The following is a 25,346-nucleotide window of genomic DNA, read 5'->3' on the forward strand; positions in this document are numbered from 1 at the left end:
TTTTACTTGTCAAACTCTCCATCTTTTTATCTACTTTTCTGAATTTACTAGTGACCATGGTTTTTAAATCCCCATCCAGTGAATCCAACATGTTGCTGATTCCATTGGCAGTTTTTACTCTTTTTGTTTTATTGTAATCATTTAGTCTTTTCCTATAATACCTAATTTTTGTTTGGTTGTTTGTTTTTGTCAGCCCTGGAGCTTGAACTCAGGGCCTTGGCACTATCCCTGAGCTTTTTCTGCTCAAGGCACTCTACCATTTTGAACCACAGCTCCAGTTCTCTTTTTTCTGGTGCATACCTGTTAATTTTTAACTGAATATCAAAAGACAAACAAGACCATTCAAGGCTCTGTCCTGTGTGGTCATCCTGAAAAGGGTTGATTTCTAGCTTCTGGCAGGCAGTACAAGGACAGATTAATATAAGCTACTCTGTATTAAACTGGTTCAGGGCTGAGTTAAAGTCTTTTGTGAAGGTTGTCCTTGTTCAACTTAACCCTTATTTCTAGGTTGGAATCAAGCCCTAGCACGAAGTCTAGAATACTTACCATACCCTAAACTCTAATTTTTGTTATCCCAGATAGACTGCTAGCTCAGCCTCCTAACCTGTAAGAACAGTTTTCTATTTGCTTCTTAGGCTCTCAGTTGTTAACACATTAGCAATTATCTCTAAGAGAATAGTAGATTATAAGGGTTCCACTTAATAGTCTTCTCTTGTCCCTAGGATCATGGTCTCTTAAATCCATAGTGCCTTCATATACTCCAAATGTCTTCTGACCCTATAAGACTGCCAAAAGCTCCATTCATGGTCACAAGTTTTCTGTTTCTTTACCTACATACCTCAGTATCCTTATGAACCAGCAAATAGCTCCAAAGGAAAAGTATCATAGGATGTGAGCTGTGATCAAAGTGGATTCTTTCTCCTTTATGAGCTTGATCTCTTAGGTACCAACCACCATTTTTTTTTGTACTTTGTCCAGTTTTGTGGAATTTCTTTGTGGAAGGCTAGTCTATAAGCTACTCTTTCACTAAAAGCAAAAGTCCTTTCATGGTAACTTGAAATATTGGTTTCATCTCTGGAGCCTCTCCTACCCAAATGATTTCCCTCTTTTGTTAGAAGCTGCTCTCAAATCCCTTAAAGTTAACCTGTATCCCTTTTTCAGCATCTTGTTATTTCCCTTCTCCTCCTCAAATTAAAAAAATGTATAGACAAGATGCAGGGCACTGAAATCATTGTAACAATGAGATGTACAAGACTCTATGTTGAAACGAACTTGGGGGGGTGGGGTTGGGGAGGCGGAGAAGGAAAGAGTGGTAGGGGAAATACAAAAGAGGGGGTAACAATGTTCGATAGGAAATGTACTCAATACCTTACCCATGTAACTGTAACCCCTCTGTACAGTATTTTTACAGTAAAAAAATTTTAAAAACTTTATAGTTAAATAGCAGCTGTTTTAATAGCCCAGATATTCAGCATCCAATTATTCCAAATATTCGTCAAAATTCTGCTATGTGCTACATATCCTCCCCTATTCCTGTTATGATTCTAAATATGTACTGGTCTTTAACACAATTGTATGCCAACTCCAACTTCTGAGTTTCTCTATGTGCGTGATTGCTCACATCAGGCCCAACCCATTTTCTCTTATGGGAAAGTCCTCCTGAGCCCAGCTGCTCCACATTCCTAGTCACTAAACCACACAATTGTCATCACCAGTCCAGACAAATCCACCCCAACTCTCAGCCAAGTCAAGCATAACCCATGTTTGTGTCCCAAGCTTCGAGTCTTCACCTTCACCTCACATCTACAAGTTTCACCTGTGAATTTTGATCATAAACAGACCTTCTCCTTCAGAGGAGAGAGACATGTATTCAACCTTATTCCCAAATTGAAGCAAGATTCTTTCAGCAGTTCAATATCTAACTCTTTTCAAAAACACAGCAAAATATACTGTTTCCTACCTAACCATATGCTGCTTTTCAGCATTTCCACATTGAAGTATTTATCTGTAGGTAGCTCCTTGAGCACGGCTTCCAAGGTTTGGGATTACTTTGTTTCCCATGCTGTACCACTCATTCACCAACAAAAAAGAAACAAAAAACCAAGGTAGAAAAGAAACACATAATATGAACTATAAACAACTGAAAAAGACACTGTTTTCCCTTTTAAAAAATCCTAATTCATTCCAAAGCCAAATAAAACTAATTGTTTTACTTTCTATCATATGTAATAATAAAAGCAGATATATTCATACTCTTTTCCCAAAAAGAGGGTTTGAACCCAGAATTTGAACACAGTCATTTAACATATTGTACAGTTGATGTTTATTAGATGATAACCCTGATTTTATCACCCTAATCGTTAAAGATCCAAAAATGTCTTAACCTATACAAGTTCTCCTCATTTATTTCTAAAAGGAAAATTGAGGCATTTTCTTATCAACACATAAACTTAATTTTCTTTGTTTTTTTTTAATGACTTGACTTTTCCAGTGTATCCCATTTGGGGAATTTCTCAAAAGTAGCTCTGAAAGCAGAGACTGACAGCCAGTAGAGATCTCATTAAAGGTGGCCCTGCTAGGCACTGTCCCATCACTGACTTCCATCCCTCAAGCAATATCAAGAAAAGGAGAGTTACAGGAGAGCCAGTGTTTTTGGAGGCTCCTTACGTCAATACTAATTTTTAAGCCTGGAGAAATTACACAAAAGAAAACAGGAGGTGCTATCTGCTTCCAAGCCAGTAACTAAGACCAGGAAATAGAATTGACCTGAGCATACCTGGGAAATACAGTGGCACTGACAGCTGAAGAACATCAGTTGTGCACACCAGCCTAATAAAGGACCTATTGAATTCATTTGTGCCAAAACCTCCTCACCAGGAGTTAAACAAGTCTTTTTTTGTGGTTTGTGAGGTTTGTTTTTTTGAGGGGGGAGGGGCGGGGGAGGCGTTAGGCTGTACAGGGTTTTAAACTCAAGGACTCAAATTCTACTACTTAAGCCATGCCCCAGCACTTTAAAAAAAATTTTAGACAAGGTCTTTCAGTCCTCCTACCTCTGCCTCCCTTGAAGCTGGAATTACATGTGAGTGTCTCACCACCCTGGGTTTCCCATACTGAGCTAGCACTAGAACAGTTACAAAACACAGTGCAATAATGGGGACTACTGTCTACCTCTAGCTAATGATACTTTTTCAAATAATTATGATTGCTTTTTGTGGTTTTTGTTTGTTTTGGCAGCACCAGGATTTGAACTCAAGGTGATACACTTGCTAGGCAGATGCTTTACTACTTGAGCTACACTTCCAGTCCTTTTTGATCTGATTATTTTTGAGATAGTCTTACTATTTGCCCAGGCCATCCTGGACCATGATTGGCCCATTTATACTTCTCACTGTGGATAGGACAAGAATGCACCACCATACCCAGCTTTTTCTGTTTAAATGGGGATCTCATAAACTCTTTTGCCCAGGTGTGCCAGGGACCATGAACCTCCCAATCTCATCTTCCTGCATAGCTGAGATAGCAAAAGCACCACACCCAGCTAGTGGTTAAGATAGGGTTTCACAATTTTTTTTTTTTGGCCTGGGCTTGCCCCAAACCATGATTTTCCCAATCTCTGCCTCCCAAGTAGCTAGATTAAAGGTGTGTGAGCCACTGAACTTCAGTAATATGTGGATTTTTAATATTAAATTTATGCTAATGACAACTACAAAAAATGTTCTTTAAACTGAGAAATCACTTTTAAAATAAATTATTTGATGGGAGAAATATCACTGATGAAGACACATTGTACTCACAAATTGAAATGCCGATTCAAACCCTTTTACAGATAATAAAAATTAATTTAAAAAAGAAAAATAAATAAATACAATAAAATTAATCAATTGGCATAGTTTAACAATATAAAAACATTACCCACAAACTCTTGCAGAATATAATCCACAGCACTTTAATTAAATACTCTGCTGAGTCAGGTCAAAAAGTCTCCTTAAAGGTCTATTTCTTTATTTATATGTGAATATTTACCCCAGTACATTGCACATGCTAAGAACACATATCACTGAGCTATATTTCCCACTAGTCTCCTTTCTGATCTATCACAAAGCTACTGAAAAATCTTGAGCCACTAGGAAATACATTAAAACCACCACAAACTGTGTCAGCTTATTTCCCCTCAAACCCTACAGATTCCCTAATTCACCTCCAGAATGACTTGAAGATGTCATTCTTTACCTGATACTAGGAATTTGAAACCAGACCTTTAAACAGACTAACTTGGTTCTAAATCTCTTCAGATGATATCACTAAAGCACGTGCAGAGAATCGTGTGAAGATTTATTTTAGCAGCATGTAATTCATAATAAAAACATGATGTTTTCTTCTAACTTCAAAATGCATATATTAAAAAAAAAACCTATTCTAATATCAAACAATAAAGTACATTTAGTAAAGGATTCAAGAGGGCCACCCACTGCACACAGTTTGCTAGCAACGCTCACTGTGCTGAATTTCCATTATATAGAGGTACGTGTTTTGTGGGTAAAGAGAGCAAAATCAGAAACTCTTTGCAGTCTAGTAGAGGGGGAGAAAGTCAATAAAGAAAACAAGGAATACAAGAACAAGTACAATATTCTTGTTCAAATAAAATGCACAAGAAAGGACCAACAAGATTAACTTCGTGTTCCCCTCAAGGAAGGCTACCCTGGGAGGAAGTCCAGGGCTCTGTATCCTTGGAGAGCATTTTAAATCAACCATTGGCTACAGGGAAATCAGTTTCAACATAGATGAAAAGAACTGAACCTATACTTTTTTGCTATGGGAAGAAATCTTCAAGGACACATTTAAATGTTCTCCATAGCCTATCATATTTGGTAAATGAGAACTAAGCATGCTGTATCTTATATATAATTTATTTTCTGTATCTTGCACATTCAGAGCAATAACTGACTTTATTATAATTGACTTTAGCCTTTGATGTGAAGCTAAATTAAGCTAGACCCCTAATCTAGGCGGGTCATTTTATTAAAATCTAAATGGGTCAAGAAACATCATAGGTGATACATAATGTAACTAAGGAAGAGTTTTCCCAAGAGGTTTTTATACTTATTATTCTTTAAGGTATCTCATTCACATAATTGTAAGAGGAAAATTATGTCATCTAATCTTTCACTTTAACTCTTTTCTGGATTGTTGTGTGGGAGTTTATTAGTAGAGGTTTGTTTGTCTTTCTGATTTTGAGACAGGGGTCTTATTGTGACTCAGGCTGGCCTGGTGAGGTGAAGGGGATCAGATTTGTACTATGTCCCTTCTATTACATATCCTCTCATACAGTAACCACCCAATAAACTGTTTGACACAACAGCTGAATATAGATTAATTTACTGAAAGTATAAAATGGGAGAGGTCTTCCCCAATAACAGCCATGAAAAGGTATCATTCTCTCTACTGTTCCAAGGTTCCTAAGGCCACAGAAATACTACGGGACAGAGCTCTCTACTTTCAAAGCCAGCACCTTTCCACCACATCATATCATTCCCTTAATGAAAATCTAACTCTGTTAAGTCTTCCAAATAAAATTTTAAATTAAATAAAAGTAAATATGTTCATTTAAGGATTAGAAAGTATTTGAGACTACCCTGCAAAAAAAAATAAAGGCCAAAACATGACAAAATGAAACTCTGAACTGAAAATCAAAATCCATCTGGATAAAAAAAAAGTGTGAATGAGGATCAGAAAACTCAAACTAGGGAGAAGGAATGAAAGTCAAACCAAATGAGGAAAGGAGCTGAGTGGAAGGGAAAGCAGCCTGACCAGCTAAAGCTACCTCTTCTACCCACCCTCAATGACACTCTACAGCCAACTGCTCTGGACTTCCCAGGCTTTTCTCAGCAGTACCTCTTCCATCTATGATCAAATTACACTATAAAGTTTCCAAGGCTATCACCTACGTTTTTTTGGCCTTTGTTCTAGTATTACCACAATGAACACAGTCCTACTATTTTTTTTATCCTCTTGGTGGAAATTAAATCCCTTTCCAAGTATATTATTTTAAATAAAGTTAAGAACATAAGACCAAAAAAAAGGAAGAAAAAGAAAATATAATTTGAATAATCATTTTGGTTTTCCCTTGTCTGCTATATCCAAAGTTCTCCAAAACATATTAAAGTATTAAAAAGTGTAGATATAGGGGGGAAAGAGAACTGGGGTTAATTATATAAAGAAAAGCACAGATAGTTCTGCCTTATCTTGAATAATTTCATAGATCAGCTGACTTGTGGTCTTTCAATGGTTTTGAAATTGAAAGATAATTTGGTTATATAGCAGAGTTTTAAAACAAATTGTTTTAACTATTTTAAGGGTTATCAAGATGGGTCAGTATTCCTACAGAATTCTTATTAACTAATTTTGGAAAGTCAAAATGGACTTTATTTTTTGGGTTTTGAAACACCTGGTTGTTAGCATTTGAAACAACCCTAAACATAGGTCTAATAAATGCCCAATGCATTAAAAATGTCCAGTGCACTTACAGATAAAGATGTTTTATAATAGCATAGCAATGTATTACATAGTACAGTTTTGTAGATGTAAGTGGAGTTTGTATATTCACAATAATGTGATATAAAAGAGGACCTCAAAAAAATAAAAAAATAAAAGTATAGATAAGGAAAACAGATACGATACTTCTTTAATCTCAAAGATATATAAGGAACAGTGATATTAGTTAAAAATTTGTTTATAAATGCATGAAGAAATTCTAAACAGACACATAAGAAGCTAGCAATTATATGAGAAGGAAAGAATTGATAACATTAGACTTCTGATTGAAACTTTTAATAATTTACTTACTTTTGAACTATGTGGTATTATTATTTAATTTAAAAAATAAAGTAATACTCAACAAAGGGGCCAAAACAAGAGGTTAGAAAAAAAAGACACTCTCTTCAACAAATGGTGCTAGGGTAACTGGATTTCTACAAGTAGAAGACTAAGACTAGACTTGTCTCTTACTACACAAAGACAAAATCATCTCACAGTAAAAAAATTACTAAATAAAGAAAGTATAATTTTACAAGGTAAAAAAAGAAATGTACTCATTATCTTGCTAATGTAACTGTAACCCCTCTGTGCAGTATTTTCACAATAAAAAGGTATTAAATTTTAAAAAATACAAAATCAGTTCAAAATGGATCAAACCTTCGTGTAAGACCTGAAACGTTAAAACTACAAGGAAAAACCTAAGAAAATACTTTAAGATATGGCCATAGTCAAAATCTTTGTGAATAGAACTCCAATAACTCAGACAATAATAATAAGCATTGACAAAGTCATACTTAAAACTTCTGTACAACAATGGAAACAACTAAAAGATAGCCTACAAATCTTTGCCACCTATTTATCTGACAAGGGATTAGTATCCAGAACATATAAAGAACTCAAAAAATGAAACACACACACACAAAATAAAACCCAACCCTATCAATAGTTAGGCAAATAAATTGAACAGACGGTTCTCAAAAGAAGTCAAAAGGTCAACAAATACATGAAAAATGTGTTCACATTTTTAGTACTCATGAAATGCAAATCAAAATTATATTGATATGATAGCCAATAAGAATGGTTAGTATAAACAAAAAAAAAACAAACATTGGGGAAGATGATAGGCAGAGAGGAATCTTTAAACATTATTGGTAAGAAGGTAAATTAGCTATTATGGAAATCAACATGGAGGTTCTTCCAAAAATTAAAACTAGAACTACCATATGATCCAACACACCACTCTTGAGCATATACTTGAAGAAACCCAATTCAGACACAATAAGAGATAGCTACCTATCCAGGTTTACTACAGTACAATTCACAATAGCCAAGTTCTAGTATAACATGGGTGCCTATCAGCAGATGAATGAATAAGTCTTGGTATATACAAACAATGGAATTTTACTCAGCCACAAAAAAATTCTAGCATTTTTCAGATTGGAACTAGAATCATGTTGAGTGAAATAAGCCAGATTTAGAAAGATAAATGTTGCATTTTATCTCTTATGTAGAGAATCTAGATTTTTTGTTAAGATTTTTTAAAATTGTATTGTGAAGATGCTGTACAGAGAGGTTACAGTTACATGAATAAGGCAATGAGTGCATTTCTTGTTGAGCAGTGTTTTCCCCTCCCTTTTGTTCTCCCCCTATCCCTTCCATACCCCACCTTTCTCACTCCTCCTCACACCCCCAAAGTTGTAAAGTTCATTCCCAATATACTGTCTTGTGGATATCATTGTTGCAATGGATCATCCTGTGCCCTTGTTTCAGCATTTTGTTATTCCCCTTCACCACCACAGACTACACAAATGTATATACCAGATGCAGGATTCCAAAATCAAGTACAGTGACAACAGAGGATATACCATAGGGGAAGAACACACAAAGGAAACAAAAAAAATCACTTAGTACATTAAAAATAACAACAACAAAGAAAGACCTCTTGTGCCCTATCTTGGGATTCATTTCACTTGGCATCATCTTATATGGTCATATGTACATAGCTTTAAGCTATTCTGCTCATCTGAAAAAATTATGCTAGACATATACTAATTATTGCAAAAGAGGGGAACCATGAGACATATACTTCTTTGGGTCTGGCTTACTTCACTTAATTTGATTTTTTCCAAGTCTTTCCATTTCTTAACAAATGGGGCAGTATCATTCTGATGGAGGCATAGAATTCCATTGTATGTACATACCACATTTTCTTGGTCCATTCATCTACTTAGGTGCATCTGGGTTGGTTCCATATCTTAGCTATGGTGAATAATGCTGAGATAAATGTAGTTGTGCTGGTAGCTTTTGTACAGCCTTGTTTGTGATCATTTGGGTAAATGCCCAGAAGTGGGATTGCTGGGTCATAGGGGAGCTCTATGTGGAGTCTTTTGAGGAATCTCCATAATGCTTTCCAAAGTGGTTAAACAAGTTTACACTCCTACCAACAGTGCAGTAGGGTTCCCTTTCAGCCACATCTCCTGAAGCATCTGTTGTTACTAGCTTCCTTCATTATAGCTATTCTAACTGGGACAAGGTGGAATCTCAATGTTGTTTTGATTTGCATTTCTTTTATGGCTAGAGAAGTTGAACGTTTCTTCATGTGTCTATTGGCCATTCTTATTTCCTCTCCAGAGAAATCTTTTTAATTTTTAGCCCACTTATTAATGGGGTAGTTGTCTCTGAGAATTTATTATTGGGCGATTAATTTTTTAACTCTAGGTATATTTTTGATAGAAGGCCCTTGTGTGTTGTATATCTTGTGAGGATCTTCTCACAATCTGTGGGCTATTTATCTTGCTAGCTATGTTCTTTGCCATGCAGAAGCTCTGCAGTTTAGTGCAATCCCATTTTTCCAGCCTTTCTTTGATTTGTTGTGTTTCTGGATCTTTATTTAGGAAGTTTCAACCTGTGTCAAGGAGCCCTAGTGTATACCCTATCCCTTCCTGTAATATTTTCAGGATATCTGCTCTTACCTTGACGTCTTTGGTCCATTTGGAGTTGATTGTAATACAGGGTGATAATAAGGATCTGGCTTACGTTTTCTACATGTGCATAATTAATTCTGTTGTTGAAGAGGCTGTTTTTCTTCTGATTATTTTGACTCCCTTATCAAAGATTAAGTAGCCATATATCTTTGGGATCATTTCTAGGTCTTCAATTCTATCCCACTGGTCCTCAGGCCTGTTCATTTGTCAGTACCAAGCTGCTTCTATAACTACAGTTTTATAATAGAGTTTGAAGTTTGGTATTGATATTCCTCCATCACTGTTTTTCCTGCTAAAGGATTGTTTTTGCTATTCATGGTTTTCTATTATTCCATATGAGTTTTGGGATTGCTTCTTCTATTTCATTAAACAATGTTGTTGAGATATTGAAGGATATTGCATTGAATTTGTAGATAGCTGTTGGCAGTATTGTCATTTTCAGGATGTTAATTCTCCCAATCCAAGAGATGTGAGGTTTTTCCACTTCCTTCAATCTGCTTTAATTTCCTTTTTCAGGTTTTTAATGTTTTCATCACAGAAGTCCTTCACCTCTTTGATTAAGTTAATTCCTAGGTATTTTTTTTATTGTGAAAATACTGCACAGAGGGGTTACAATTACATGGGCAAGAAAATGAGTACATTTCTTATCAAGTATTGTAGCCTCCTCCTTTGTTTCCCCTTCCCATCCTTTTCCATCCTCCCCCTTCCCCCCTACCCAATCCTCCTTCCCCCCTCCCCCCCACCAAAGTTGTAAAGTTCGTTTTCAACATAACGACTTGTACATCTTATTGTTGCAATGGGTCCGCCTGTATCCCTGTTTAAATGATTTGTTTTTTTCCTTCACCTCCACAAATTATACCAACATCAAATACAGTGAAAACAGGGGTTATACCGTGGGGGAGGGACATACAAAGCAACAAAGAAATAATTTTTGAGGCTACTAAAAATGGAGTTGCTTTTCTGATTTCAGTCGCATTCTTCTTGTTGTTGGCATACAGAAAAGCTGATTTTTGTGGGTTAATTTTATACCCTGCTACTTTGCCAATGTTTTAGATCAACTCAAGGAGCTTGGGAGAGGAAGCTAGGGGGTTCTTTAAATACAGGATCGTGTCAGCTGCAAAGAGTGAGAGTTTTACTTTTTTCCCTCTTTGGATCCCCTTTATATTTGTCTCTTGCCTTATTGCTCTGGCTAGAAATTCCAATAATATATTGAAGAGGAATGGAGAGAGAGTACATCCTTGGCTCATTCCTGATTTTAGAGGAAATGGTTTTAACTTTTAACCATTAAATATAATGCTAGCTGTTGACTTTTTATATACAGCCTATATTATATTGAGGAATGGAATGTTCTGTGGATTTCTAGTTTCTTCAGGATTTTCATCATAAAGGGGTGTTGGATCTTGAATATACTACCTTTTAAACTATTCTAGGGAAGCTATCTTCCTTAGTGACAAACTGTACAGTCTACCAATAATTTGATCCATTGTTTTTGTATAATTTTTTGGTTTCTGTAAATCAATTTAAGCTAATTCCTTCTTATCATTGTATCTTATGGAACAATTAGGCCAGTCTAATTCTACTACTATCTATCCCCTTTCATCAAATGATCTCTTAAAGAAAACATTCATTAGACAGTTTTGTTTTGGTATTTTTAGCTTCTTCTGTTGTTTTAGATAATGATGGACAGAGGATTTCATTAAAAGACAGTTTATATATAAAGTAACTCCCTTTTTCATTCATTAAAAGCAAATTTATCTTTCTAAATCTGACTTATGTCAGTCGACATGATTCTAAAGTCCAACACATGCTCCACTTACAATCCTACCCTGTCTTTCTTGTGCTTTTATTGCTGGCAACTCTGGGGTCAACTGAGCAGCTAGAATGAGACAGTTCCAGGTCACTAGAGAAATCTAGATAATTAGTTTATTCCTTAGAGAAACCTACAGTGATTTAGTTTACTCATTAAAGACTACCCCCAATAAATCCTTCTAGAAAGAAGGAATCAGAGTTTTGGACCACGGCCAAATTTTCATTTTAAAGTATGCAACAGGCTCAGTAATCAATCACAGAAACTGTGTACATGTTTCCCTCTTGTCTCTCTGTAGCTAGAGAAACAGCATAACATCCAGACAGTGCTCCTGAGGCCTCTAGGACCCCCTCACTAGGGCACATGCATATCAGTAATTATATAAATTAACAATGTAAGGTGTCTCCCATGAACAACACTAAAACAGAAAAACACTGTAGGCCTCCTTTAACCTACCCCAAAATCTATCTGTTCTCCTAAAGTCTCTTTCTCCTCATAGTATCAATCTTCCTTGAATTTATTTCTTTTAACAGTTTTCTTTGAAACTAAATATCATCCTAGCAAGCTGTTACTTCTCTCTACAGAGCTGATAAAAACTAATAATTGAGCTTCAAATACCAAGCTTGGCAAAACCTGGCTACTGAAATCCGTTAATCTCATGATGGCATTTTAGAGGACGCCGCAAAAATCACATTTCCAAGTGAAATAAACCTAGTCCCCCAAACTGGGATTAATTGGAGCAAGGAAACAAACAGAAACAGCAATGAATTACAAATGGCATGCTAATTACCAGTCTACATCTGAAATAGCTGAAGACTGCAGAATTTTTGTTGTTGTTAAAATAACGAGCAGCCTTTATTCAGAGCAAAACCATCTGATTTACTCAAATGCTTGAGCTTCTATATGTGATCACATTACATCTATGTTTCTGGGAGAGAAAAGGGACAAAGGGAAACCTTGATGACAAGGGCACAGGTCCTCAGGAGCTATGCTTGGTGGTGGAGAGAGCTGATCAGGTTAATTGTCCACTAGTATGTCATACCCGGCATGGGAAGTGGAGCAGCTCTGCTGTTTGGTGCCCAACTCATACGCTTCTGAGAAAAGGGGCAAAAGAACCAGAGTCTCTGCACATTACCTTCAACATCATCATCACTTCCTTTACAGTAGGTGAATGACTTACGATAGTGTGGGAAAGTTTTATAATTAGTCTTGCCTTCAAGAAATCAATACTCTAATTGATTAAAATGGAAAAATCACATGAGCACATCAAAATATGATTATTTCTTGGCACTGACCTAGTTCCCAAAAGACCAAAAAAAAAAAAAAAAAAAAAAAGCACCTGTCTACATGTGGACCTCACTCCCACCTGGGGCCGCAATTGATACCATAGACTACAATGATAGAAAGTCTAATTAGACTTTTTCATAGACTATTCCTTGCCCACTTCAAATCCCAACCTGCTGTCATTGTATTACCCTTCCAAATATGGCCCAAATCATCCGCCAACCAGATCTGCCCCCTTCAAGGTCTTCTAGACTTAATGTAACTATAGGAAAAGAATGTTCTTGGATCAATAAGTTTAGACACTCTAGGCTAAATGATGCTAAGATTTTATTACAAAATTCAAAAATTCTAACCTGCTACTGGTAAATTGAGAGATGTACCTTCAAACGAGAGATGCAATCGGCAGCATTTATAAGCTCAGGTGACTGGGAAATCTTTTCTCCTAGTAAAGACAATTTTCTCCAAACACACTGCTAGGCTCTGGGACCACATTCCTCTTATGGTATTAGACAAATATGTGTTTTAGCTCCCACTCTACACCAGTGAACACAAGATATTGAGGACAAAAAGATGGAAAAGATACACACATTTTTCAAGCCACTCAGGTCTAAGGATTCAAAGATGCCTATACATAACCCACTTGTGTAACTAGTTACTAACCTGTTTCAGAACACAAACTAGTTGCCAGCAACCAGTTCACCACATTATACCTCTGATCCTAAGAAGTGTCTGTTCAGCCTTAGAAATGTAAAATTAGAAGAGGTCTCCAAAGGAAAGGCATCATCAACATAGACCTTATATCCACTTAAAAGTGTAACACAATGTGTTTCCTGTGCCTACTTTAACACTTCTGTTTGCTGTGAATGAAGCTTAGGCAATTCACAAGAATTCTTGGGTACAAGAAGTTGATGAAATAAAGATGAGGGGCTTGGATGTGGATTAGTGGTAGAGTACTTGCCTCACATGCATGAAGCCCTGGGTTTGATTCCTCAGAACCACATACACAGAAAAAGCCAGAATTGGTGCTGTGGCTCAAGTGGTAAAGTGCTAGCCTTGAGAAAAAGAAGCTCAGGGACAGTGCTCAGGTCCTGAGTTCAAGCCCAATGACTGGCAAAAAAAAAAAAAAAAAGATAAAATAAAGGTATCAAATTCCTCCTTTCATGTTCAATTTTAACACACAACCACAAAATGTAAGCAAGAAATAGGCTGCAGATATATGTACGGAGCAGGCCTTGGAGGAAGCAAGCTGACAGTGTTGGCCCTGGACACCTGCATCACAGGCCTCCCTTAAAATTGATTGTGACTAATCATGTGAATGCCATGCCCTTGAGACAAAAGGCCAATAGAGTAGATACTAGCCCTCTGTTCTCAGACCCTGCAGAGGTCTTGGGTCCTCTTCACTACTATCTACTGTGCCTTTAGAGGACGGCTTCATGACAGAAGTCAGACTACAGAAAAGCGGGAAAACAAGTTGGACCACATGTCTCCCTCTGCACTGCTCACTCTTTGCCATACCCATAAGAGGCTCTATCTGTAAGAAGACATTTGTTAGACATTAGAGCTATGGCTTTCCAGAGATAAATGAGAACCAGGTATTAAGGAGAAGGGTGGAACTGCTCAGGAGCCAAAACTTGTCAGACACTGAACAGACTAGATGGCTGTGACTACTGCTCCAAGTTTAAGCACATTCCCTGAGTAAAGGGACTCTGCTCAGACAGAGCCAGAAACTAATCTAGGGAGGCTAAGTTGTACAGGCACCAGGTAAACAGAGGTGGGAACCTTTTCAAACTGATACCGATTCTGGGGGGGAAAAACACACTCCATAGACAAGGGCCCTAAAATATTCTTCATAATCAATGCAAGTATCACCAGGAGCATCCATGCATAAGTCACAACTGAATTTCCTGAAATTCACCTGCAACTCTCACTAAAGACTGAAAGCTGTCTTATCAGAGAGCTTGAGTCTCAACCCAGGACTAACAAGTGCTCTGGTCCTGGTTCTTCAGGTCTCTGACCTGTATATTACTGAGAAAGAAAGTAAGAAAAAAGGGGAGGAGGAGGGAGGGAGGGAGAGGGTGGGTGGAAGGCTGGCAGGCAATCTATCATCAGTTTCACCCACTGAAACGTGGAAGGTAGAGTTGTTGCCCCCAAGATTATATGAGACCACATGCCTGATCTTACAGCTTCTAGGCAAGTACTTTGATTACTAGGCCAAGACATGCCAGAGTTTCCTTTTCCTACTTTAGAAACCTTGAAAGCAAATGCTGAGATGGAGTCTTGTCAGACTGAATCCCCAGAGCAACAACAATGTGTAGAATACCTATGTAACAATGCTGGATAGGAAATGGACTCATTACCTTGTTCATGTAATTGTAACCCCTCTGTACAGTATCTTTACAATAAAATATATATATTAAGAACAAAAAAATACCTATGCCAACTTGTGCTGGACATGATCAAAATAAAGCCATTTTGCTGTTATGTTTGTTCTTCCATCCTTCCTCCCTGGCTTTGAGACAAAGATCTTCCTATCTCCACACCCAAAAGGAGCTGGGACAATTGATATATATCACAATGCCCAGCTGGACTGTCCTTTGCCGCCTCGTTGCCTCATTTTGTAAGCTGAATTGTATCCTCCCCTCCAATTCATATATTAAAGTCCTAACCACTAGGCTTGTTGACAAGGCTCACTGGGAAGGAATTAAAATTAAGTAAGATCACAAGATAATCTCATGGGAAAAAAAACACTAAAGAGTAAATTCTCTCTGGCCTCACATATGTACAGAGAATTGGCCTTCTGAGAACACATTGAGAAAGTGGCCATTCTACAAGCTTGAAGCAGAAACCTCACCAGAAACCAGGCCTGACAACAACTTGATTATGTATTTTGATACTCTACAACTATTAAGAGAATACATTTCTACCATTTAAGTCACCCAATCTATGGTATGTTGTTAGAGTAGCCCCAGCAAATAAGTATACCTAAACCTATCCTGACAGAGGACCCTAAAATTATACAAGCTATTAATTAAAAATAACAGCAAGTTATTTAGGTCACTTCTTGTTAAGTACTTCAAGGGACCAGTTGATCCTTTAAAATCCATTCTATCTCTTCTACAGGTTTAAGCCTAAATACAAATCATTTGGATAGGCAAGCTGTGCTTAATGTTATTAATAATACCAAGTTATGTGCATCACTGCATGTTGACCGATGTGAAGAAGCCCCATGTCCACACCCAGGCTTCCAAACAGAGCAGCCATTGCTTTTGCTGGGCTCTGTCAGAGTCTGTCTTCACTTGTGTGGCATGATGGGGGAATGATTTCATAGGATCCTACAAAAGATTCAACTGGACCCTAGTCATCAGTTCCAAGACAGCTTTCCAAGATGTGGGCATTATCCAAGGATATGCTTTCTGATGTATGCTAGAAAATTCCAAGTGATAGAGAAAATATGCTGAGCTTCTACAATGTATAAATTCCAAAAATGGAGTCCAACAACTGTTAATATTTTTAAAGCGATTTCCCTTAAAAAAGCTGTTGGATGAATTTCTTAAGTTTGAGAATATATTCTATAATTCATTTTGAAAGGGCAAGAAGGTAACCTATAAGTCAAATTCTTTTTTTTTTTTTTTTTTTTTTTTTTGGTCCAGTCGTGGGGCCTGAACTCTGGGCGTGGACGCTGTCCCTCAGCTCTTCAGCTCAAGGCTAGCGCTCTACCACTTGAGCCACAGCACCACTTCCAGCTTTTTTTCTTTTTGCTTATGTGGTGCTGAGGAATTGAACCCAGGGCCTCATGCATGCAAGGCAAGCGCTCTACCACTGAGCCACCTTCCCAGCCCCTATAAGTCAAATTCTTGATTTCCATTGACTAAATATGATATGTGTCCTTAAGAATCTGATTAGCCAGTCCGCAAAGTACTCTTTGTTTCTGAGCATTTTCTAATGTTGGAATTCACTTTTACATCTACTGAGAATACTGACATTCTGTCTGTTGTTCAAACAATTTCTCAGTTATTCTGTAAAAATCTAGTAAAGATAATTTTTTCTACTCCAAACAATGGCTAGAACCAAACTTCTTTTACATTTTAATGTCTAAAAAAGTATGTAGACAGAACTGTGCACATCTATAAATCGAGTTGCTTTGGAAGACAGGAATCAAGGGATCTTGGCCAGCCTATCATAAAATTTTGAGAGACTCCATCTCACAGTCAATGGCTGGGTGCAGTGACATTCACGCATCTATCATCCCTAGTAACACATGGAAGCACAAGAAGGAAGCCTGAAGTCTAGACCAGCTTGGACATAAATCAAGATTCTACCTTGAAAATAACACAAAATGAGCTGAAGGCATGGCTCAAATGGTAGAACACCTGCCTCTCGAGCAAGAGACCTGGAGTTTAATCCCTGGTAACCACCAAAAAATAAAAATGTTGAGACAAAATTCTCTCAATCCTCTATCAGAGGTGAACTCTAGAAGGGCATCAAGCACAATGAAGGGCTCTCAGTTCATGGCTCTACTTACAAAGAGTGTGATCATGTGTCACATGATCCCTCTGACTTCTATTTCTTCACTTGTAATTGGAGGGTTTTGATTATATAGGACAGCTTTGCTTCCTTTCAGTTCCAAAGGAAAAAATATAATTTGTTCTTCTAGAACCAAAGTTTTCTTGTAAGTTACCACAGACTTCATTCTTTTGGTTACCAAAAATCTTATATTAATGATTCATGTTTTCAGTCTTTTTAAGAAAAGGTTCTCATGTAAGCCATTACATCCAGTTCTTGGGATATGTTCCAGCCTTCAAGTGTAAGCAACAGTCACCTTGACCATCATTAACCATGGGCAGAAATTACATTTAACACAAACTTTGTTCAGTTTAGTTTATAAAATTAAACTGAAATAGCCTGAGGTTAAAAAGACAATCATGGGGGCAGACCTATCATTCCAATATCAGAAATAATTTAGCATGGATTTGGAGGGAGAACTATTATTAAACTTGGACTAAGTAACTTTTCCAAATTTAAAAAGAAGAACTTTTCCTATATAAGACTATAAGCCTGACTTCTGTGGGATCACTAAAGAAGGCATGCATCATTCCAGACATGCCATTAACAAATAATTTTCTGGAACTCAAAGCAAGAGAAAAAGGTAATTTTTTTAAGTTTAAAGATAAATTTTATAAGAAACTTCAAAGGGTGACAATGACTAATGCAGTAATAATGTCACCTGTAAATTCGTGTGCAATGTGGAAAAATATTACTCAAGATCCCTTACTTGGTGAGCAGTTAAACGCTTTAAAATGTATCCTAAATATATAACCCAAAACTGAACCATAGACAACTGTATTCCCCTATTAGTCTCCTCTGTGATGACAGCAAATGGCTGATAAAATACAATATTCTAATCCAGCTCTGAGACTTGCAAAGCCAACTCCTATATCTTTGGTTGCATAGACCTCCATAACTTCTAATGAGGAGGTATTTCCTTCATGCATCTAAACTTAATTAATTAGTTTCAATGTCTGTTCAGAGATGATAGAGGGGAAACAGAATCCCAAAATAATCACAAACATTACTGATTTAGAAGAAATAAAAATACATAAGACGAAATATAGACGATACGACAAAAGCTTCCCACTGGCGGCCTAGATACTAAAAATATTTTATAACTCAAATGTTCCTGACCTATAGTTTTTTCCAAGGCATATGATCATCTAAATTAACAGGAAAAAGTATTGGGAATACCATGTGGGTCACAGATCACAAATATACACAGAGCACACCCAGAAATACTGTGTACAGCCAACCCACAGATAATCACAAATGTTCACACTAAGCTGTACCCAATGTTGCTGCTATCTGCCAAGCACCTCAGATAGCAAACCAAGAGAAAATTGAAAATCCTTCATCATTGAGGCCAGGAAACTTCTGAATGCCATATAGCCTCATTGTTATTCACTGAGTCCTTCAATGAAGCAAAACAAAATGTAAAACAACTGACTAAACCAAAACAGTCAATATCTAGCACTTCCTTTTTTGTAGCCTAGAAAAGAAATTTCTGTTTTACCGGGAAATTTTCTAAAATTTTATCAGATTAGTTCAAAATGTAACCTTGTAGCAGAATTCCCTAGCAAATAAGAAAGCCCCTATGCTTTGGCTTCTGCCTAAAACACCCAGTCAATCTGAAGCATGAAATCATGATTTTCCAGAGAAAGGGATGGCGTGCTTAAGAATGTAGGTATAAGCCAGACATGCTGGTGGCTCACGCCTGTCCTCCTAGCTACTGAGGAGACTGAGATATGAGGATCATGGATCAAAACCAGCCCAGGCAGGAGAGTCCATGAGACTCTTATCTCCAATTAACTACCAAAAACCTGGAAGTGAAGCTGTGGTTCAAGTAGTAGATTGCTAGCCTTGAGCAGATAAACTAATGACAATAGCCAGGTCCTGAGTTCAAGCCCTAGGATCTGTGTGCACACGCTTGTGCACGCACACTCTCACTTACATATGCATACATGCACACAAAATGCAGTAGTAAACTGTGTTTGTCTTGTGAAATTTTAATTCCTTTGAAACTCTGTTTTGTTAAAATCCTGTTTTTAAACATAGATCACATCTACATTGAATATAACTACCACTGTCTCTAAGTGACTTAGATCTAGTTGCTAAGATTTGGAAAGGCCAGCTAAGATTTATACAGGTCCATCTACATGGCTCTTTATCATAGGGGGTTAAGAGACAGGCATGTGATGAGGTAAAAAGTACACCAGATGCCCAGCCTGTGTCCTCACAGCTCAGTCAACACACTGTAACTGATGGATCATTGTAGCCATCCAGGCCTCATCTCCAACAATTTTGTTCTGTAAAAAGCTTAGACAAAACCAATATTATTTCAATCAGTAAGTACTCAATACATTGCTTACTGGATGAATGAGTAAATACGTAAAACCTAACATTGATTTTTATCATCAGATGTCCTCCTGGTGGCAGAAGGCCTTGCTGATTATATCATTCACCATTTGCTTTTCTGGAGCCCAACAGATTGAACCTCAGTTGGAGAGTTGTAAAGACGTCAGCAAACAGTCTGGTAGAGAGGCAGGGGGAGGTGAATGGATAGGACATGACTATATAAGCATCCCCTCCAAAGAGACTACTTTGCTGTGACTCAGAGACCCAAACTACATCCAGTTTTGACAAAAATGTGTTTTAGTTTTAGTTAGTATTTTATGGCCTGTAAAAATAATATTCCTCATAGTTTGCTCAGCCCCAGGAAATTAAAACCCTATGTGTCCTGGCAGAAGGGCTAGCACTTCTTCTCCTCAGGAAGCCAAGGTGAAGAACCAGCTCTCCAAATAAACTCAACAGTGCTGGTGGTACAATCCTTATACAGACTGTCTCCCCTCATGTTTTGTCTACAGAAGAGAAGGTTTGATATAAATGAGCTGTAATTAATGAATAAAAGCCCTTCCATTTTCCCAAATTCATTTTAACTTTTTTTTTAATGTACCAAGCAATTTCCCATCTCTCTAAATATATTACTGCTGCCCACAAACAAGGACTAGTTCATACATTGAATGGTGAACAGTAACATTCTTTAAAGACATCTTGATTTTGCTTTTTAACAAAAGAGAGAATTACAGTAGTAAGGTACCAACGATGACAGAAACGAATATTTTTTTCTTACGGAATATCTGTCTGGGGTTGGAAAGGTACATGTCTGGTAAGCGAAAGGCCCCAATTTTAAAACCAGTACCACAAAAAAAAAGAAAACAAAGGAAGGAAGGAAGGAAGGGAGGGAGGAAGGGAGGGGAGAGAAAAGGGAGGAAGGGAAAGGAGAAAAAAGGAGGGAAGGAAGGAATGAAAGAAGGAAGAAAGGGAGGGAGGGAGGGAGATGATTTTATACGATTGTACTTTGCAGAGTAAGTTAGATATATTGAAATAGTTATAGAATGCTTATGATATAAACAAAGATTAATATAGAGAGGTTGCTTTAAAATCTTAAATTGAAGCTAACCTAAAGTCATCCCAAGTATTAACATATTTCTGTCAAATACCACAGGTAAGGACGAAGCTATAGATCCTCTTTGTCTTCAAGGATCATGGAACTGGGATCATTGCTCCTGAGAATCATAAGTAAACAGTCATCCAGTCTAAAATAACAACAGAATAAATGAATGTCCCATTAGTAAAGAGGAGGCATCAACTATTTATGTCCTGCTTGCTCCTCCAACCATGCCCAGAGGGTAAGGTGAAGGTCTCTCCCAGGAGTACCACATGCACAGTTCCTGAGCCCATTAACTCTGCCCACACGCTAGAACAACATATAAGAAGTCTGGAAGAATTGAAACACTGTGGAAACAGAGGAGCATCCAAGTCTTGGGGCATTTTGGTATTGGGAAGTTTTTAGAAATACCAGTTGGGCCTCCTAAGAAACTGAGGCTCTGTCCCACTTTGAACAATTCAGGAAAGAGCCAGTAATCAGCTATCCTAAACTCAACAAACTGAATGCCAGAAGCTGTGGAACCTCTCCCATGATCTCCTAGCTCTTATACGTAAAGCTGAGATATAATATTTCTTCAGGTAGAAGGAAGTCAAGTTCAACATGAGTTTTTAACCCTAGAAGCTTGAATGTCCAACTTCAGCAAAAAAGAGTTTATGCCGGGTAGTCTGTAATCCAGTTCTCCTCAATATCTCATCCCTCTTCAGCCGTCCCAATGGGTTAGACTGGACACAGCTGGACTCTGCTTAGCTGCAGAGATCTCTATGAAAGGGACAGAGGGATCCTTGTGGTTTTTACCAATAACTTATCTCTTTTATTTCAGTGGCCAACCAGCAATTCTTTTTTTGGGGGGGGGGGGCAGCAATAACAGAGTTTGAACTCAAGGCTTTATGCTTGCTGAGCGATACGCTTAGCCCTTTTAATACTTTAATTACTTTCAGATTGGGTCTTACTTTTTCCCAGGACAAGCTTAGGGCCATGGTCCTCATACTTATGCTTCTTATAATATCCTGGAATTACAGATTAGCAACACCATCCAACTCGTTGGTTCAGTCTCACTCACTTTGTGCCCAGGTTACCTCAAATCTCAGTCTTCTCAATCTCTACCTCCTGATTATTGGAAATTCTAGACATATGATGCCATATCTGGATGGCCAATTAACAATTCCTAATCACAATTTTATTTGTGCCCAAAGTGCCCAAAAGACAAGAGTTAGTGTTTTCAATTGAAAGATGATATTTGTGTAGGTTTAAAACTTACTAATCAGAATTAATTAATCATACAGTCCTAAATTCTACTGGCATTTACACATTTACAAATTCTTGAACAGTTCAATGCCTTGCAATCTATAATATTCTTTTAAAATATATTTTATTGTAAAAATACTGTACAGAGGGGTTACAGTTAAATGAGTAGGGTAATGAGTACATTTCCTATGGAGCATTGTTACCTCCTCCTTTGTTTTTCCCTTACCATTCCTTCTCTCCCCACCTCCCCAATTCCTCCATCCCCCTCCCCCGACATTATAAAGCTCATTTTCAACATAGTGTCCTGTACATCTCATCGTCACAATGGGTCAACCTGTATCCCCATTTAAGCATTCCACTATATCCCTTCCCCTCCCCAAATTACAAAAATGTATATACAAGATGCAGAGCACTGGAATCAAATACAGTGAAAACAGGGTTTATACCATGGGGGAAGAACATACAAAAGAAACAAAAGAATCACATAGTGCATTATAAGTACATTAAAAACAATAGCAAGAAAGAAAAAGCCACTTGTATCCCTGGCTTGTGGTACATTTCACTTAACATCATCTTATATGGTCTACATATGTACATAACCTTTGATCTTCTCTGCTTGTCCTAGACATGTACTAGTCATTGTAAACAAGGGAAACCATGGGACCTACATTTCTTTGGGCCTGACTTATTTCACTTAATATAATTTTTCTAAGTCTTTCCATTTCCTAACAAATGGGGCAATGTCATTCCTTCTGATAGAGGCATCGAATTCCACTGTATAAATATACCACATTTTCTTGATCCATTCATCTACTGAGGGGCATCTGGGTTGGTTCCATATCTTAGCTATGGTAAATAATGCTGTGATAAACATGGTTGTGCTGGTAGCTTTGGTATGACCTTTTTGTGATCATTTGGGTAAATGCCCAAAAGTAGGATTGCTGAGTCATAAGGGAATGCTATGTGTAGTCTTTTGAGGAACCTCCATACTGCTTTCCAAAGTGGTTCAGCAAGTTTACATTCCCACCAACAATGCAATAGGGTTCCCTTTGGGCTACATCCCCTCCAGAAGCTGTTGTCACTAGATTTCTTGATTATAGCCATTCTAACTGGGGTGAGATAGAATCTCAATGTTGTTTTGATTTTCATTTCTTTTTTTTTTTTTTTGGTCCGGTCGTGGGGCCTGAACTCTGGGCCTGGGCGCTGTCCCTCAGCTCTTCAGCTCAAGGCTAGCGCTCTACCACTTGAGCCACAGCACCACTTCCGGCTTTTTTCTTTTTGCTTATGTGGTGCTGAGGAATCGAACCCAGGGCCTCAGGCATGCAAGGCAAGCGCTCTACCACTGAGCCAACTTCCCAGCCCCATGATTTTCATTTCTTTTATGGCTAGAGAAGTTGAGCATTTCTTCACGTGTCTATTGGCCAGTCTTATTTCCTCTTCAGAGAAGTCTCTCTTTAAATCTTTAGCCCACTTATTAATCAGGCAGTTGTTTCTTTGAGGATTTGTTGTTGGGGGATTTAATATTTTGAGTTCTAAGTATATTTTAGCAATCTATAATATTCTTATAATACTTTCTAACACTGAGTCATCACAAACACCATTACAAATCTCACATCATCTCTCATTCCCTCTGTTTATCCATCTCTAAAATGGAAACAAATTAGAAAATTAACACATGTAAAGTAAATCATTATGTATCCTAGAACTATTTAACTTTTATAATAATCCCAGAACACATTGATAAAATACTAAACAAGACTAATCTTTTTTTTTTTTTTTAATTGTATTTTATTTTATTTGAGAACATACTGTACAGGGGGGCTACAATTACATGGGCAGGATAATGCATACATTTCTTACCAAGCATTGCAGCCTCCTCCTTTGTTTACCCTTCACTTCCCTTCCCCGCCTCCCCCCTCCCCCCACCCAATTTTACCCCCCTCCCCCCACCCAATTATACCCCCCTCCCCCCCACACACCGACATTGTAAAGCTGGTTTTGACATGACATTTTGTACTTCTCATTGTTGCAACAGGTCCACCTGAATCCTTAAACGACTTTTTGTCCCCATCTCCTCCACATGTTATACTGACATCAAATATAGTGAAAGCGGGGGTTACACTGTGGGGGAGGGACATACAAAGCAACAAAGAAATAATCTTATAAATGTGTTAGAAACACATGCATGAAAGAAACGAAAACATTAAAATACATATTTAAGGGTTCATTTTCCTAACATCACATTATCTGACCTTTTCCGCTTGACTCATACCTATACTAGATATTGCAAATAAGGGAAACCATGGGACCTATGCTTCTTTGGGCCTGGCTTACTTCACTTAATATAATTTTTTCCAAACCTTTCCATTTCCTAACAAATGGGGAAATGTCATTCTTTCTGATGGAGGCATAGAATTCCATTGTGTATATATACCACATTTTCTTAAACAAGACTAATCTTGAAATCCTTACAATAATGTGGAAAATATCAAAAGAAAAAAAAAAAAAAAAGAGAGCCTTTGGATTGTTGGTAAGTTCTAAAGAGCCCAGTCCTTAGGAGATCTAACTGGTATTTCTAACGTCCTCAAATGCCAAAATTCTCAAAAGCTTGGATGTTGCTCCCTTCCCACAATGTTTTAGTTCTGACAAAGCTCTGCACTTGTTTATTTTTTAGGTGTCTTTTAAATGCCAAGTAGGACAATTGTATCAATAGTATCATCAAAGTGAAGAAGGTATGGTCTAATGTCATAGAATTGTAATTATAACCCTTATTTCACCTTGTAGCTGTGGCTTCTAAAGCATATTCATTCACAGTTACAATACTGTACTGATTCCATTATCAATCTTTCTAGATTACTAAAATTATAATACTTGAATAATATCTATCATCATAGTTGTGTATCTGGTCTTTCATCACCTAAATTTTCCTTTGCTATAAACCTGAGATAGTCTTAGTATAAAGACTTTCACATGGATGGCCAAAATGAATATTTTAATAACTCTTGTCATTGAAACAAATATAGACTAAGCCTTTATTGGTGCAATTTTTGCTAAGTTGATAGCTGTGTAAGGACAGATCATCTTATTAATTTTAAATTAAGATTGAGGCATTTGTCCATTCTGGATAATATTCTACTTGCTACAATACTGTGAAACTAAGTTTAATTGCCTTAAGAAAACCACAGGTTATGATTAGAATTTCTATAGAAGTAAATCCTCAGATCAAAATGTGAAAGGGGGGTTGGAAGTATGGTTCCAGTGATAATGCTTGTTGGCCCAGCAAACAAACAAGCCAAGCCTGAATGAAGCCCTGAATTCAAAAGCTGTTACTAGCAAAAAAAAAAAAAAATGCATAAAAGGAATATAAATTGATAATTTATATTTAATTGGTCACTTTCTGGTCATTTGTCTAATGTCTTTTAAGTCTACATGAGATTTTCTTAAAAATCCAAATGATTAAACTGAAACTTGTTACACAGGTGTACTTTACTAT

General features: G+C 37.3%; 1 protein-coding gene across 6 annotated transcripts in view; it reads right to left on the bottom strand.

Moving 5' to 3' along the window:
• The window catches only part of Ldlrad4 (low density lipoprotein receptor class A domain containing 4), a 433,987-nt gene that overhangs the window by 328,536 nt on the left and 80,105 nt on the right, over nt 1–25,346 (bottom strand). The gene's annotated exons all lie outside the window — the stretch shown is intronic.

Source organism: Dipodomys merriami, unplaced genomic scaffold (genome assembly GCF_024711535.1).
Source record: "Dipodomys merriami isolate MVZ:Mamm:240054 unplaced genomic scaffold, mDipMer1.0.p SCAF_2, whole genome shotgun sequence".
NCBI classification, from domain to species: Eukaryota; Metazoa; Chordata; class Mammalia; order Rodentia; family Heteromyidae; genus Dipodomys; species Dipodomys merriami.